General features: G+C 42.1%; 1 long non-coding RNA gene across 1 annotated transcript; it reads right to left on the minus strand.

Moving 5' to 3' along the window:
• Positions 1–322: 322 nt before the first annotated feature.
• LOC139621499 (uncharacterized) lies at positions 323–11,958 on the minus strand. The gene is made up of 3 exons (XR_011691010.1): positions 8,504–11,958; positions 1,373–1,472; positions 323–1,301 (listed from the first exon to the last, which is right to left on the minus strand). It is a non-coding gene; the product is annotated as an uncharacterized lncRNA (long non-coding RNA).
• Positions 11,959–18,375: the final 6,417 nt, after the last annotated feature.

An 18,375-nucleotide genomic window follows, 5' to 3' on the forward strand; every position in this document is an offset into this window, starting at 1 on the left:
ATTGTCTTACTGCATTGTAACACACAGATATATATGAGTTTCTACCCTACTTCTTTCTCCTGTATGTTGAAACCCAACTGCACACCAGTAACCACGGTGACCAAAGACGTTGCGAGGCTTGGGCTATATCCCAGCTGCAGTGAGTCAGGACGCACGATTGGATGACTCACTGCCTTCTTGGGGCTAAAAAAGCTCTTTCATTGGTATCTCTCACTCTCTGTGACTCTCTGTCTTCCTCCTCACCCACCCCCTCCTCCTCCTCCTCCTCCTCCCCCTCCTCCTCATTTTGCACATATCTCCACCTCGGCGTTTCCCAGGTAAATAAAAGCCATTTGGTTTTCTCCCAAACCTTGAGGGGCATTTTGTTGACTTGCCAGTTGCCTTATTTTCATATCTGCTCTACCCTTCTGTTTGGTTGCTAAGGAAGTGAATTGCAGCCCTATCATTTTATGGTCATTAGTATTCATTGAGGGCTGGGTCAGGTACCCTAGTAGTGATTGGCGCTCATGAATAAGCCAAATGCCGCTGGAGAATTTGCAGAAAAAAAAAGTTACTCCAGTATTGTTCAAGATTTAACTCCAAAGTGGACAATCAGCGGTGTAATACTCAGAAGTTATTCAAAACGCTTACGCTGGGTATTTATTCATTCTTTATTATTACTGAAATCATTGGCAGATTTTCACTGTGGGATCAACCATTTCAACCCAGAGCTCTGTCACTATTTATGCACCTCCATTTCCTCCTGAACAAAATTGATTTGAATCTATTCTCATCATGTTGCCCCCAGAAATAATTTCCCAGATGGGGCATAATGTCATACAAAAATATTAGGTTAACACTTAACATAGACTCTGGAGGAATTTTATTTTGAAATACCTGCTCGATGAATTGGCTCCCTGTTCCACGAGTAAATCAAATAGTGTCAGGCTAAATGATTTGCTGTATGAAAGAACAAAATTAGTCCTCATGTATTCTTCTTCATCTATTCTGGGTGTACTATATAAACAAGATATTAAAATGAGCTCGTGCAAATGGGTATTACTTTCATTTGAAGGCCTACCAAGAAGATTTAATATTCCAAAACACGATTTTTCATAGAGTATATATAGTTGTGTATATACAGAATGGAATTATATACATATACAGTATATACTGTATGTACATACACACACATTGGGTCCAAAAATCTGAGACCAGATGAGGCCAGATGTTCCTGACTCCTGCCACATCCTGGCATCATCCTGGCATTTCGACAGCTGCCACCAGTGTCAGTAGCTGCAGTCTGACCCTCTCCTCTGTGCCTTGTAGGGGGGTGAACGTGATGGTGAGACCGCACTGATGAAACACTGAGATTTGAGTTGGCTTAACTTACCTTTTACAACTAAAAGGCGCTGGTGGAATAGTTCTGGCTCACTAGGAAAAGCACAAACGACGCTGCCGGTGTGAATGTTTATGATGAAGATCTCTGAAACCTGTGATATGAATCAGAATCAGAAATACTTTATTAATCCAACACAGGAAATTGTTATGTGGCAGTGCTCCATTTCACATTAACAGAATATGATAAAATGATAATAATAATGTACCCCCCCCATCTTCAAAATATAAAATAAATAAATAAATATATAAAGAATATTACCCCATCAATAAAAGACACTGTATACATATTTAGAGTTACATGACATTTACAGTACAGATTGAAGTTATATACAGAATTGTTATCTGATTATTGCACATAAAACTGTCCTGGGATCAATCAATTGACAGATTAATTCTCAGAGGGAGGAGTATAACAGTTTGATGGCCACTGGCAGGAATGATTTCCTGTGGCGCTCTGTGGTGCAGCGCGGGGGAATGAGTGGAGTGGAATATGGAGTGAAATTAAATGTGTGAGAGGCATCATTATACGTATAGTGATGCCTCTCATGTTTAATTACTACAATCTGGCTTCAGTTTGCCCCCTTACCATCTGAGTTTCCATAGAGGTGCACGCGTTCTCTCGTCAACCTCCCAACTTTCGTGTGTGAAGTGGTGCGCGACTCTCTCAGGTTTCGTGCGAATGCTACAGTCATAAATGAAGCTCGGGGTGACTGCGGAGGCCACTGAAATCTGACTGAATGTCATGCTCATGAAACCAGTTTGAGACAATTATCTTGCAGGAAGTAGCCCTCATTAGATGGTGATAAAGGGATGCATATGGTCAGCAACTACTCACAGCTGCGGCATTCAAACAATCCCAGCAGGACGTTAATGTAATAGCATCAGACATTCTCCTAACACTGAATCTTGGCACTCGATGTCGAAATCCTTATTCAACCGATTATCAACGTCTAATGGCAGCTGTAGGGCCTAAAGGGATGATCGATTGGTACCAATGGGTCCGAAGTGTGCAATGGAAACATTTCCCACACCATTGCACCACCACCGGCCTGGACTGTTGACACAAAGCAGGTTGGGTACATGGATTCATGATGCTGACACCAAATTCTGACCCTACAATCTGCTGCCTCAGCAGAAATCCAGATTTATGGGGCAACCCGATAGCAGAGTGGTTAGGCCGCACACCACCCTTTGCTGCATGTTATTCCCCTTCTCTCTTTCACTCTCCACTATCCTGTCAATGTATAAAGCCATAAAATAGCCAAAAAACATGACTTAAAAAAGATTCATCAGACCAGGCTTCATGTTTCCAGTCTTCAACAGTGAGGTTCTGTTGAGCCTGTGTCCACAGATTTCTGTTCTTGGCTGAAGGTTCAAAGTGCTGTGCGTTGTGAGATGCTTTAATCATAAAATTGCCAGCTCCAAGCAGTCTGTCCATTCTCCCCTAACCTCACTCACGATCCAGTGTTTCCGTCCACAGAGCTGTTGCTCTGTATTTTTTTTAATCTTTTTTTGTTTTTCACACCATCCTGAGGAAGCTCTAGAGACTACTGTGTGTGAAAATCCCAGGAGATCAGCAGTTTCTGAAATATTCAGACCAGCCTGTCTGGCACCAACAGTCACGCCACAGTCAAAGCCACATGAGATCACATCTCTCTCCCCATTCTGATGCCTGGTCCCGACATTAACGAAAGCGCCTCACCTGCATCTGCAGGATTTTATGCGTTGCACTGCCGGCACACGATTGACTGATTGGATAACTGCATGAAGCAGATGCAAGCAGGTGTACAGGTGTTACTAATACTGTGAAGTGCTCAGTGAGTGTATATTATCTCATCTCTGCAGCATCAGTTGTTGTATTATAACCTAGATTATTGGACCAGTTTATTCAGAGAGTCTGTAAACGTGTGCTGAATGTTTTGTCTTTCATTATGGCCACCATGCCTTTTTTATGAAGAACTCTTTATTAAATGTGACTCACCATTTTGAAGGCCAAATATACCTTTGCTGTTTAATGGAAAATTATAGATGTCTTTTAGTCAGTTGATAAAAAGGACCGTTCATATAGTTTGCCTGTAAAATTGTACTACTTGTTGCGAAAAGGAAATATATGAAATGTAGCAGCTTTCTATTGGTTTTAAAGAGCCACATAAACAAAAGCAAGCAAAGGCATCAGCAAATAAGAATAAAAGATCAGATAACACAAGTATTTAGGACCTCATGTCTGTCCACAGGCACATTTTCAGAAATATGAAGCAAGTTTATTTATTGATGCATTTTTTGTTTTGTCTCTATAATGAGTCATTCACACTTAAAGGCACATTAAATTCACTACCATGGTTCTGTTATGGGTTTTTCCTTTATCTAATCCCTCTCTTTTATGTGTGTGTCTGTGTTTGTTTATATATATTATGATCATTTCAAAGACATGTCATCAATTTTAAAACCCACAATTATGGAGCCTGGTTAGGTTAGTTATTATCTGCTGATACATACACACAAGGCAACATTCAGTTCCAGAACAAAAAAAAAAAAAACTTCTTCATTGCTCGATAAGGGCTTGTGTCCATGTAGCATTTTTCCAAAATCGTTCAACTGTACCAAGAGAGGAGACAGTGTATGCAGCTGCATGTTACATTAACAGAGAAAGCGTTGCCTTTTTGGTGAAGCCACTCGCGGCATTTCTAGTCAAAAATCGAAATTTCTTTTTTTCTCAATTTCAACAGCATTGGTGTCATCACTCTAGCTCCCTTTCGGGCAGCCAATCATACAGGGCAGCACTTGTCACCCTGGTAACCAAGAAAACGGAGGTGAAGCTTGTTCTGGACGTGTCTGTCTCTCTTTGAGCTAAGCTGTTGTGGCTTTATCACTGTACTGTAAGCTTGTTGTCAGCTTTGTCATCAACCTTTTATTAACATAGAGATACGTTAGCTACCTGGCGTCAGATTGATCGGCTACAAGCTCATCCATACAAAGTATATGGGGAAGCATCCTCCGGTTGATGCTCACGGTGCGAAAACTAATAAATAAAAGGTATTATTGTCATAGAAACACAGCCAATGGGACGGCGCACTCCCTGGCTGATGGACACACACACTGAATGGAAACTGGAAAATTCAAATTCCTTCCATCTCTTCTAGACGCTCTGTGACCCAGGCTAAACCAGTGGTCGAGGTAAAACACAGGGTCAACACGTCTTCATGATGTCGATTCATTATATTGTGTGTGAAAGTGGTGTACTGGGAGGCTGGGTGAGGAAGCCCCCTCAGAGTCTGCTCTTGGTCAGTGGCTCATGTTCCTTCGTCAATCATAACAAATCCCACCATCTATCCTCCCTTTGTCCTACTGTTTTTAATCCATCTACTTCACTGCCGTCCCTATCTCCTGTTCTCACTCCGTCGCTCTAATCCCTTCACCGTGTCCTCTCTTTTAGCTTTTCAAGAGTACATTCCACATTTCTCTCTTTTTATTCAGCTCTTGTACTTTCTGTCTGATCTTTTGACCTTCTGTTCTGCATTTCTATTCTGTATTTTTTTTTGTTCTCCCACTCTTGTCCTCTGTCATTCAGACTGTACATTCTGACTTCCTGACAATGCACTTAGTTTCTATGTCTCTCTCCTTCCTGTCTTAAGACTCTTTTTCTCTTATTATAATATTCATCACTGCTCCTCCCCTATGAGGCGTTTCTCCTCCCTTTATCCCTCTCTCCACTTCTGTCATGACCTTTTCTCCCTTCACCTCCCGCTGCTGCTCTCCCCTCGACCCTCAGCTCTATGCATATGCACTGCGCACATATTACTGTGCTACGCACATTTTCATCTCTGCCCTTCAGCTTTTACACGTTTAATCTCCAGCTTTAATTTCATCCCAACCGGTATCTTGACACCACAAACACTAGCTCGTCCTCTCAAGCATAGGAACACAAACAAACGCCCACACACTCTGTCCCACGCTCTCTCTCTCTCACTCTCCGTCACGCACGCGCCCGTGCACGTGTCGACAGCTCGTTGCCTCGGTGACGTGGCGGCTCAGAGGTGACACCACGTCTGTCACTCTGACAGCTGGCATTTCACAGCGATCCACTAACTGCGGTACTCACAAAGTAGATAGGATAGAGAGATAAGATAGAAAGATAGAAAATAGATAGAAAGGGGCACTGAAAGAGAGAGAGAGAGAGGCAGGGAGTTTGTGTAAAGCAAAGATCAGCAAAACAATAAAATAAAACGCTACGACAGATGGACAGTTTTGCTTTAATATTTCTGCCCTTATCTTACCCTTGTCTGTGAAGATAAAGCTGAACTGCATGAGCTCAGCCTGCTGCTCAGAGCACAGTAACATGCAGTATATCTGAAGGACACACTGCCACATTAAAGGATGAGTTTTAAAGCAAATGCTAATTGGCTAGCTTTGTTAATAAAACCATATGGTCCCATCCACATTTTATTTTTTTAATTACTAAAACTGTGGTTGAACAATTATACAGCGTGTGTGCAGTTTGATGGGGCTGTTGGCCGGTAACAGTTAGTGATAATGAAGATGACATAATGACAAGATAAGAAAAAAAGATCTGACTGAATGTGTTCATATAGCAGTTCATATATATAAAGTTAAGGCATGTGTTCCGCATCACGGGGCAGAGCGACACACTCGCCGGGATGGTTGTGACCACTCCGCACTGTGTCGTGCCTCCAGTTGCTGTCGACAACCAGCACACAACATTTGACAGGAAGACAGGTCAGATTTCCTGGGTGCTCCACTGATACAAGCGGGAACATTTTGGGCTGTTATCACTAAGGAGAAACCTGTTTGTGAGAGGCTTACTGTAAGAGGATCTCACAGTGCTGAGGAGCTGTGAATGTGGAGCGCTGGTTACACAGTATATGGTCTACCTTCAGCTTAGCACTATGGATATATGCCGAGCTCTGTAGTATTCATCCTGCAGAGGACGAACCGAAGAAGAGTTAGTTACTCAAAACTCTTCCCTTTAGCCACGCTTCATAAATGTTTACGCAATGGCACTCACGATGTTGGCAGTGGATAATGTCAAGGAAATGTGTGACATCATTTTTATCCCAGCATTAACACTGTGAATGGTGAGCGATAATGGAATTACATTAGACACTGCATTGCAAAATGCAGCTTGTTTCTGTCAATTTCAGGCTAATATAATTCTAGGGAACCTGTATGTGTTTTTGTTTTTGTAGTTCTGATCACTGACAGATTTGGAAAAAACATCACAATTATTTAATGTACCTGCAAAATACTGATGTGTGTTGCTTAGAATAATACAATCATACAGTCATAATAAACAGAGAGCATGTATGGTGAAGGAAATGAGATTTCTTCATTTATTTTTAGCCATGCTAGCAATATAGCTTTAGGCCATTATGGTGCCTCTATTCAGTCAATCCACCACGTTGGTCCACACCAAAATATCTCGATAACAAATGGATTCCCACGAATATTAATGCAGATATCCACAATGACAAAAATCTTCATGACTTTGGTCATCACCTAACTTGTCTACGGTGGTATGAGTAGGTCAAAATTCTTATTTACCTTGTGAAATATCTGAAGATATACGACATGGATTGCCATGAAACTTTGTACAGATGATCAAAGATTATGGAGCCCTCTGACTGTGGGGATTACCTGAATTTTACTCTCATACCACCATCAGAATCAGAATCAGAATCAGTTTTATTGCCAAGTATGTTTTCACATACAAGGAATTTTTTCTGGTGATTGGTGCAATTGATCAGCAACAGTGGGGCTCTCTAGCCTTGTTGATAAGACTAATAGCAGATGGGAAGAAGCTATTTTTGTGGCGAGAGGTTTTGGTCCTGAAGGACCGCAGCCTCCTGCCAGAGGGGAGTGTCACAAAGAGTTTGTGTCCAGGGTGGGAGGAGTCAGCTACAATCTTCCCTGCACGCCTCAGAGTCCTTGAGGCGTACAGGTCCTGGAGGGACGGAAGATTGCAGCCAATCACCTTCTCAGCAGACTGGATGATACGCTGCAGTCTGTTATTGTCCCTCTCCGTGGCAGCAGCGTACCAGATGGTGATGGAGGAGGTGAGGATGGACTCAATGATGGAGGTGTAGAAGTTCACCATCATAGTCCTTGGCAGGTTGAACTTCTTCAATTGCCTCAGGAAATACATCCTCTGCTGAGCTTTTTTGATGAGGGAGCTGATGTTTAGCTCCCATTTGAGATCCTGTGTGATGGTGGTTCCCAAGAAGCGAAAATGCTCCACGGTAGCCACGGGGGAGTCACACAGGGAGATGGGGGTGGGTGGGGCTGGGCTCTTCCTGAAGTCCACTATCATTTCCACTGTCTTCAGAGCGTTTAGCTCTAGGTTGTTCTGCCTGCACCAGGTCACCAGACAGTCAGTCTCCCACCTGTAGGCAGACTCATCGCCATCAGAGATGAGTCCAATGAGAGTGGTGTCGTCTGCAAACTTCAGGAGCTTGACAGACTGATGGCTGGAGGTGCAGGTGTTGGTGTACAGGGAGAAGAGCAGAGGAGAAAGAACGCAGCCTTGCGGGGATCCAGTGCTGATGGTCTGGGAGTCAGACACGTGCTTTCCTAGCTTCACGTGCTGCCTCCTGTCAGACAGGAAGTCGGTGATCCACCTGCAGGTGGAGTCAGGCACGCTCAGCTGGGAGAGCTTGTCCTGCAGCAGAGCCGGGATGATGGTGTTGAAGGCAGAGCTGAAGTCCACAAACAGGATCCTGGCATAGGTCCCTGAGGAGTCCAGGTGCTGGAGGATGAAGTGGAGAGCCATGTTGACGGCGTCGTCTACAGACCTGTTGGCTCTGTAGGCGAACTGCAGGGGGTCCAGGAGTGGGTCAGTGATGGATGAGGTTTTGTGTGAAATGTCTCAACAACTATTGAAGGACTGCAGCTCGTGTTCCCTTCAGGAAGAACTGAAATGACTTTGTGGATCATCAGGTCAAAATTTCTATTTGCCTAATGAGTTTATGTTTAAAACTACAGCCAATACCTGCAAATCTAATGACATTCCCATCACCCACAGTTGTATTTTGTGTTTAGTGGTAATTAGCAAATGTTAGCATGCTAACATGCTAAACTATGATGGTGAAGAACATGGTAAATTTCCTACCTGGATGATTGTAGACCCTTAATCTTGTTTCCTAGAATACACAGCATATTTTAACCCCTGTTTGATTATATTGTGAAGCAGCTTCAGGCTGAAAGAAAGACTTGAGAATAAACAAGATGAAATGGTTAATTCTATCTGCAGTATCGCTATGAAAAGTTTGGAGTGTGAGCAATCTCAGAACTTATAGTCATAAGTTTAAGTCATAACAAAAATAGAGAGCCCTCGTGTGCTAGAGAATGAAACTCAAAAAATAATGGAGAAAAGTATCATAAGATGAGAATTAAAGTATAAGTGAGCTTCAAGAAAACTTGAGCCATTTCACAACTTTCAAGAGGGAGAGACTCTTGGAGAAGAAATGAAAAAGTACATCAGCAGGGACAGAGTTCTGCAAGGATCCCTTTGAATTTGTCAAAAATCACTCCTCACCGGGGAGAATTTAGCCCACCGACATGAAAAAAAGATGCAAAAGGCAGTAAAACATTAAAGAGTTCACCATCTCTGGGATCCAGTATTGTCTGCCAGAAGGTTAACAGGAGTGCTCCAGGTGTTGGGAGATTTATATGAGCTGCGAGAAAGAAGAAAAACATATCTGGTAATTGTAAAACCAGCTGTAATGCTGATGGAAGATTTTTATTGGTATGCTATGCGTAAGTGCCCATGAAGGGGCAACACACAGGCAAATAAATTACTTATAACTGGAACAAGCTAATTATGAACCAAACTGTTGACACATCTGAACAAAACACAGGACTACCTGGCTTCTCAGGGTGTTTAGATCACCCAGACGAAAAAAAAACATGGTGGGTAATAGACCCAGATCGAACATTTGGCACAGCACCACACAGCCTTCTGAGGGTAGATTTTTATTTCTTCACTATACCAAACGCTGCCAGAAATCACGTTAAAGCCCATTTTCAAGACAGAATGTGCAAAATTTAATATGCTTCACTAGACTGGATTGGTACTTACGAAAGCATGACAGAGCCTGAAAATTGGTATCATGGCAGGGTGCACAATTTTCCCCGTAGCATTCACAATGACAGTGGAGTTCATCATTAGGCCATCAACATGGCTTGTTGGTGGGGAGAGGAGGCAAAAACGACACTTTCCAACAAACGGGAGCTGAGAAAGATGGAACTTAGTCTGATAATTAGACTGAATTGAGATTTCAATTTCATTTAGTCTGGCGTTTACTGTTTTCCATTTGGTATGGGTGTTATTTTTCCCTAATGTAGGATATGAGTTGCGTCTGACAGTAGTTACAGCCACTGATCCCACCTATTGGCTTGGTTGTTTTCCAACAGAGGGAATGGCTGTCACTGAGCAAAAAACACCAGACAGACAGACAGGAGGCTGGATGGAAGTGACAAAAAGAAGTAGCACTGTATAGGCTATTAAATTCTCCTGCCAGCTTTCATGAGATGGCGGTGCTGTCTTTTTCCATTTGAGGAGAATTCATCCCCGAGTGTAGAGATCACATCTGCAGCTCAGAAAGTGGTGGTCTTTGAGTGCTCAGGCAACAACCCCAAACACCAGAGGGTTAAGATTAATAAATGTGTCATATACATTTAAAGGTTAGGAATGAAATTGAAAATTCGAGTCTGATAGAAATAAGAAATAAATTGACTTTGAGTCATAATACCTTAGACAGCAAGAGAGGTTTGTAACTTGAACCTAAATATATTTTGTTATTGGGTACCTGCTGAAATGATAATACTCTTGTTTTCTTGTTACTCTGTGTCCAAATAATAAACTGGTTAAGGTGTGGTTATGCAACTAAAACATTTAGTTATGGTTACAGTGTGGTTTAAGGTTAATACAAAAGTAACTGTAGATCTGCAACACAATGCAAACTCCAGTCTCCTGCATGAAAATCAGCAATGCTCCATAGCATCCGCCATTCCAACGTCCACAGAAAGCAGCAACATCTGGGCTGAAAAATGAAGTCAACACAGAAAAAAAAAAACGGTTTTAGTACGCATTTCCCCTTTTGTGGTAACTGAACCCATTTGAATTTTATTAAGGCTGAAAGTTAGGTGTGATTGAGGGCGTATTTCTTTTTATCATCACAGACCAGCATGCACCGAAGACTCCACACACATCCCACTGCTCTTTGCCCATTTTGGGATTAGCCGGGAGTTAGGCGGAGTCAGGCACTGCCAAGATGGCGATGGCGAAGCAGCCCACTCTGAGCTTCAGAAGTGACCTCACAGAGGCCACATCCATCTTTATATACAGTCTGTGCTCCACACCTTTACTTTTCACATACTTACAGTCAGTTGCATTTTTTCTAAAACTTGGCATTGGACATAAATCCATTGCCCATGTAATTTCAGGATACAAGTCTGGTATAAGAGTTGGGACAATGGGTAATGTACTGTATGTAGTCTTAAAGAAGAGATTATACACATTTAAGTAAGACCACAGTTGACACTAATAGAGTAAAAGAGCCAATAGGGAGGCAGAATCTGGGTAATTTCTCTTCTTCTAACTGGAGTGGAGTAAAATCTTCTTTGTCTGCTAATCCACAGAGGCTTCTGCTCTTCATACTAACTATGCCACTCCTGCATTATTTCAAAGTAAAAGCTGGTGCTACCAGAGACAAAATCTTTCACTTATGAAGGGGGATTTTATTTCTGTTAAAAGTTTCTACTTCATTCAAGCAAAACAAGTGACGCTGTGTTTACTCTGATATTCTTCACACGTCTGTTAGACTATGTGATAAAAGGCAAATGAAATGACGCTTGTTATACTGAAAAACAAACCCTCAGTTCCAGGTTGGATAAACTTTTCACTTAATACACCTAAGGATTTTTTTTTTTTCTTTTTTTAAGGCAGAGAGAGTTTAATTAATATGCGAAAGAAAACTGCAAAACACTTTTACTAGGCAAGATACAATCCTCACCAGATAGCAGGACAGACTCTCCTGATGTGTAAAGCAACATGAGAGGATATTGTTATCTGTGCCGATGCCTCCATGCAGCCAGAGAACGCCAACAGGCAGCAGGCCTGTCTGGAGAGGGACGGCAGCCTTATCAGACCTTCAACAGATGACTGACGTTTTTTTTCTTAATTTATTTCCACCAGATTCCCCCGATCAGGACTGGCATTTCCATCAGGTGTTGCGGGGTTGTATGCAAACATGCGTGCGCCTGGGAGTGAGAGTGTGCATGTGAGGCTGTGTGTTGTGTGAAGGTGGCAGCCATGGGTGTTGTAATAAGGTGTTGTTTTTGAAATACCGTTTGACTCCTCATCAATAATTTGCTCTGCTGACGAACATCTGTTTTGAACTCAACCCTGGAGATGCTATTGTTCAACATCTGGTGTGTGTGTGTGTGTGTGTGCATGCAATTGGCTCTTTCTAAAATGCCTCAATCTCTCTGCTTCAGTGCTTCCACTTTTCCAATTTTCACTACCTCTCCCCTGCTCTTTCCTGCATTCCTCCTTTAATTACCTTTTCTTTACTATCATTTCCCTATTTAGCATATGAATTGGACCCAGAGCATCTCTGTGTCGTTCACTTATTATATTTGCACGTGTATGGATGAAAGAGTATGGCTTTCATAATGAAATACACTGAGAAACGTATTATATTCAATTACGGCTGTGACTGCAACATGAGTTCAAAGTTACTAAATATGTCTTTTGTTTATGCATTGTAATGTATATGACCTTGAATCATAATTCATTAGCTCACGGGAATGTTTTGCCGAAAGCAAATGTAATTGCCATGTGCTTGTTTCACCCCGGCTTCTCGGGGGGGGGGGGGGGGGGGGGGGGGGGGGCACGGTTTTGTTTAATCTTTTTCATTGCCTGCTGTTAAAAGAAAAACAAATGCCTATATGGAATGGATTTATGAAAGCTGATCTTTCCAGACATAAATAACTGATGTATTTTTGTCTAATGTCCTACAGTATATCTTAAAGGGGCTATTGGTGGGGTGATTGTTGCTTGACAAGAGCTTTGGCCATAATTGTGTTTACAAGACAAAAGTAAGTAAACAGCTGTTAATGCTAACATTAGCTATGTAACAATAGCAAAACTTACTATTAGCTCCTTTAATGTTTCTAATGCAGACTGCAGTTGTTTAGTTTTGTTCCTGTACTTTTCTTATTATCATTATCATCTCAGCGTTTATGTAGTGAAGGTAGAATGAATAATGTAATCACTTTATAAAAATAAAAAAATACAGTATAAAGGAACAAAATAACCAGTGTGAACAGTGCTGCAAAAATGAATAATACTGCACAGGTTAGTTTGTAGCCGTGATCCATCTGACACTCAGAAAAAGCCAAAAAGGACAAAAATACAAAGATAACTGAATCAAGACTAAAATCTGATTCAATAACAGGGATTTAGACAATGACAAGTTAAAATGCCATTCCAATGAAATAACACAAAAAATATTACAATCCCACATTTGAAAGCTATTAGTGAAGGTGTAAACCCAATCTGAGATCAAAGAGTTCATGCCAAAGCTTTGGGACCTTTGGAGATTTTATGACACATCCTTTTTGTAGTTTTTTCGATGTGGGGTGTGAACCTTCAATTGACTCAGGTAGGCTGAGGCCTTCTCATTACCCAAGTCGATGGCTTTGGCCTTTATTTTGTTGTACCTCTGCTCCATAGCTGCACATTCAGCCTCCATCGCCTTGATTTTTTTTTTCACTAAACTGGTTGGTGTTAATTTTGATGGATGTCAGGCGGTGTCCATGGTGTGTCTGTATTTAGTCCAGTTACACCTAATGTGATGTTTTTGCCAATTTAAATTTCTGAAAGGGCTGCTGTAGTCAGGGCGGCCATTTTCACAACAGAGGTGCAGGGAGCGTTGTCTCCGTTCCAGTCATTTTAAATCCATGTCAATGCCATCAAATAGTTTTAGCAAAGTGTATAATAAGAAAAAAAAAACACATCTACCCCATTCATTACCCAGAAGCCCCACACCCATCCCCAGCCCCATTTATAGGGTTTGAACACAGAAACCAGATCAAATTCTTACTGGCTTGTAAAGCTGGGGAGTCCATCTTGTTAGAGGGATGGCAGAGGAGCGAATTCATATTTTCACAGCTTTTATTTTACGCCTCTGAATTTATAACCTATGACCTTTGAAGCAATGGAAGGGGCGAACTGAATTGAATAGTCCTTTGAATTTATAACTAATGGCATACATACGATTATTAAAGGGATGAGTGGCTCTGGTCAGACAGAACCTCCTTCATGAAAAGACTATTGTACATGGTTGCAGTAGTATAGGGGATTTATATGTCATAAGAGTGTACATGGATGACAGGATCAAGGCCAAGAGAGAGAGAGAGGGAGTGAGGTTTTGACGCACAGATATCACACCGTATACCCTCTCAGATTACTCCCGTCTCACATAGTATTTCTCACTCATTTCCTAATGAGCTTAATGGACTGAGAGCGGAGTCTCACCTCTTAAACCTGATGAGGTCGGGGAGAAAATTGATCTGCCTGGAGGGCTGATATGTGCTGATGAAATTAGATAGATGCTGTGTACATTTTTTTTTCTTTTCTTGGCCATTTTATTGCTGTAATAATAAGACAGAATAGGGATTAATGTGGTGCAGTCCTGCAATACTGTAAATGTGGAATAATGTTGGAAAAAATCTCATTTATTTGTCAAAATCTTCAATACAGATACTCAAAAAAAAAAGTGCAGCATCACTGGCTCACAGCATACACTAGCTTAGTCATGAGTAGTCTCAATCCCCTGTACGTTCTGACAGAAACTGGCTTTTGAATGATGTTCAGCCATGCTGCTCATCAGGTCGGCCTCTGTCAGTGTCTCTATCACATCCCAGTTTCACTCTTGATCAATATCGTGTTTCATTTCCCATCTGATGCAATCATTGTTTCTCCAAAAGGTCACCTCTTCAAAGAGCACGAGGGAGGCTGTGCTTTTTTCCGATGAACACTCACACTTTTTGTGAAGGGGGCTTTCCTCGCCTTTGGGTCGCCGCGACACGTTTGACCTATAAATTTAGGAACATCTTGAAAATTAAGTGTCAAAGCTTTTTTGTCAGTGAAAGAAACGGTTGCTGTCAATCAATCCAATAAACAGCGAGTGACAGCTAGCATGTGGCTTTTTTTTTTTTTTTTTTTAAACTGACCTGTTTAATACATTTCAAACACTTGAGATCATCTTCTGTGCTCTCTTCTCAGCTTTATCATAACAGGGTACCTTTGAATATCATGAGTACAAACACACCGCCTCACTACAGAGGACTTGTGGCAATTGCACAAAAAAAGAGTGTGGGAGATCAGAGCTGTGAAGTGGAGTCTACAGGCATTCAGGGGAGCCAAGATGATCACAGCCTTCACTGGGTCTCTGTGGGCCTTACTCATGGTGAGATATCAGATCACAGAGCCGGGATTTCACCACCCTCCATCGTGGAGTAAATTGTAGACTCAACTCACAGCTCTACTGTAAGTGGATAGGGACCACCCCCCAACCAATGCATCTCCTGCCACCTGCATTTGATATATCTTTGTAAAGCTCTGACATCACTCACCTTCCTGACAACTCAGACGCATCAGTGACATTTGAGCCATAATCAAAGGGCTTAGACTCACAGAAAAAGTGGCCACATGTGGTGTATCTTTAGTTAAAGGTTCTGTAAACGATCGTTCCTGCCTCTAGATGTGGCACTTGGCCAACAGCACCTCAGACCAAAACAAATGCTTTGTCAGCCACACCTCAGTCAGCAAGGTGTCACGGACCAAGTGAAAACGGTCACTAAACACACAATAAGTGGCACAACTGAATAAAGTTTCCCCGTTGACACAAGAGTCAACAAAAAACAATCTAACCACAACCATTAGCTCACACTAGCATTGCTGTGATATGCTCCACAGCAATGCTGACAGTTAGCCAGCTAGCAAGAGCAACATTTGTCGAACAAATTCATAAAGTTGGTAACAGCCAAGTCAGCTAACATTATCATGCTTCTGTAACCAGTCACTAATAAAAACAGACATATGACAATAAGTAGTATCTAATTACTTAACACAGAGGAGAAGAAAACCAGTTCTGAGTCAAACTGGAGCCTGTCAGCTTGTGGGGTTTTTCATCTCATTAAAGACAGAGCGGTATTGGCTCCACGGTCAGACTGGGAAAGAAATTCAGCCTTGGACTTTATCCGCAGTGGCAAAAATGACAACGAAGGAGCCAGTAAAAACAATTAACCTTTAAAAACTTTCTGGTTGTGACGGTTCACCGGCTGAACAGGATCCGACTGAAGTCTGACTGGGAAAGCCTGAATTCAGTCTTGGATTTATCGGTGGTTGCATAAACAAACTTTCTGGATGTTTTGACAGTCCACTGGATTTGAGCCAGTAGTCTCCATGGCCAGTTGGCCAGTCCTCTGGTCTCATGTCTGTTTGTCGGAAGCCTTTTTTTTTAGATGAAAAAGGTTTCTTCAGTGAAGGAAATTCTGGATGGTCACTTTAACCTGAAGGCTGCATACTGCACTGTGTCAGCTCACTTGTGGGCAGTGCCTGTGTGTTAAAATGCGGGGAAGGTCACCAGTTGAACAGGAGGGACCCAAACACATAAACATCCCACTTTCTAAGACCGGTTACCAAAACCGAAAACAGACAAACTCAGATTACACCACACACAAAGGAGGAGTGCCTTCATTCTATGCTCAGGACACCATTAGTCCACTATATATTTACATAGAAAATAGTTTTTTAACAGCTATATTATTGTTTAAAATCTTGTTTACAGAACCTTAAAATGTTATGTCTCAGTTGTATACAGAGACAAGAAGGATTACACAGAAACTTTCCTTCTCCTGCTGGCTCTCTGCCTCCTTGATTCCATGACACCTCTCAAACTGTCAGTGACAGAGATGTACTGTGTCTACGTACGCTCCTGTGAGACAATCCACCCATCACACTTTACCACACTTCAAATGGCAGCCATCTTGTTGACTTCCATGCACCGCAGCCCTGGGAACCCAAGGCAAAGCCTGTGTTCGGGACATAAACAAGCGCACTTGTTTGTTTGTTTGATAACTATTTCAAGCTCTTGTCTCTCCCCACCTTTTCAAATCCGCCCCTTTCCAACATATCGGAGGAGCACTGATTAAAGCTTTTGCCACCACGAGGAGCGATCCATCAGGGCTGTACACGAGCTATCAAAAACCTCAAAGCCCGTGCTTGCTCGCTGCTTTGTCTTCCAATGAGAAGCAAGGCGGCACATCAGACGGCTGACAAAACCTGCGCAAAAAGGGAATTTTTTATTCATGGCTGTCAAAGGAAGGGAGGGCTGAGATATTAGGGACAGAAGGAACCTGCTGCAATTTAGATCCTGAACCCGGGAACATAGTGTCTCCTCCATCTGAGCCTTAGGAGGGCGTTAATGAGCAAACATGATCAGAGGAGCAGGTGACATCTGAAGTGTGCTGGGACACGAGAGGTGACGGTTTTTACAGCATAGCAGAGATCTCACCTCTGTCTCTCTCACATGACATCAGCCCTCGGCCTATTTATTCACTTATTGTTGCTGGATTGGAGTTCATACATTTTAAAACTCAGCCTTCACTCATCATAAACCTCAATTGCTTTTCTGCTGCCATTAAAAAAAAGGCATCTTCCATTCACCCCCACTTCCCTTTTGAGGTCTCAGTTGCAGATATCTTTGTTGGGTTTCTCTCTATAATAAAGTAAGGCCTTCACCTTACGCTCTAAAGTGCCTTGAGATAATGTATATTATGATTTGGTGCAATACAAATAAAAAATGCATTGAACTGAATCTCCAAACCCCAGCAGATAACCCAAACTGTTTGGATGGCTTGATACAGTATTTGCAGTGACAAGGATGATCTGTCCCTTTAACCACTTTGGGTATGTTTAGTGACAGAGAAGTCATTATACCCCTCAGCATGCCTGAGAATTCGTATAACGCAGCGAGCCTTCACACAACCTCAACTGAGAGTGTTTCACAGCCAGCTAATTTGTCCCAGCCCTCACCACAACAAGTAACAAAAGGGAGAATAGGTACTGTACTTTCCTTCTCTGTTGGCTTCTAGCAGCTTTGGCTCGCCTTCCTGGTTAACTGAATAAAAATAGTCTCATAATCTGTTCACACATAAAGGTGCAAAGACGTGGGGAAGTTCAGAAAGTCTTCTGACGCACAGGAGTGACAACCAGCAAAACTCTCAACAATATGACTTCAATGAGCCATTAAAGCTCGAATGAGAAAAAAAAATGTGTGGAGCCAAATCCTTCCTTTTAGTCATGTGCTGGTATTGTCACAAAATAAGCCAATCAGCCCAAGTGGAGATGAATATGTTAATTTCACGAGGCCTAAAACTTCAGCAGCTTGTAGAGTGGCTCACAGGAGTGCAATGCAAGTTATCCAAAATGAAAAGCTAAACATATCTAAAGCCAAAATTCTCCCTTTGGTTCCTCAGCCTTCCACTGAAATCAAACCTGTCTTACTGTAACTCACCTCCAATACTACATCCCACAACATCACTTAGATAGTGCTGGTGAGAAAGAGGAAGAGCTGCAAGCTGCCAGGAGATAAAACATACTTTTATCAGCCATTAGCTGAAGAGCAGACACAGCTTCAATCAAGCAGCATTCACAACTGAGCCATGACTCATATCAAAATAAGAAAAGCGTCCACATATTTGTGATTAAATGTGTTTGCAGGCGTATCTGTAACTTTTTGTATGATTGCCCGACTCTCTGATCACTGATGTAACTTTCACAGCTTTCAGAGAAGAAATACAGGAAGAAACATCGGAGGTGATCGTCCTTGACCTTGACTCTGTGCTTGTACAGTTAAGTATGTGTGTGGGAGCATGTGCAGAGGTGCAGCTTCTGAGCAGGTAAGGCAG

Source organism: Trachinotus anak, unplaced genomic scaffold (genome assembly GCF_046630095.1).
Source record: "Trachinotus anak isolate AG129_WGS33_773 ecotype Australia unplaced genomic scaffold, CSIRO_AGI_Tana_v1 ptg000005l, whole genome shotgun sequence".
In the NCBI taxonomy this organism is placed as follows: Eukaryota; Metazoa; Chordata; class Actinopteri; order Carangiformes; family Carangidae; genus Trachinotus; species Trachinotus anak.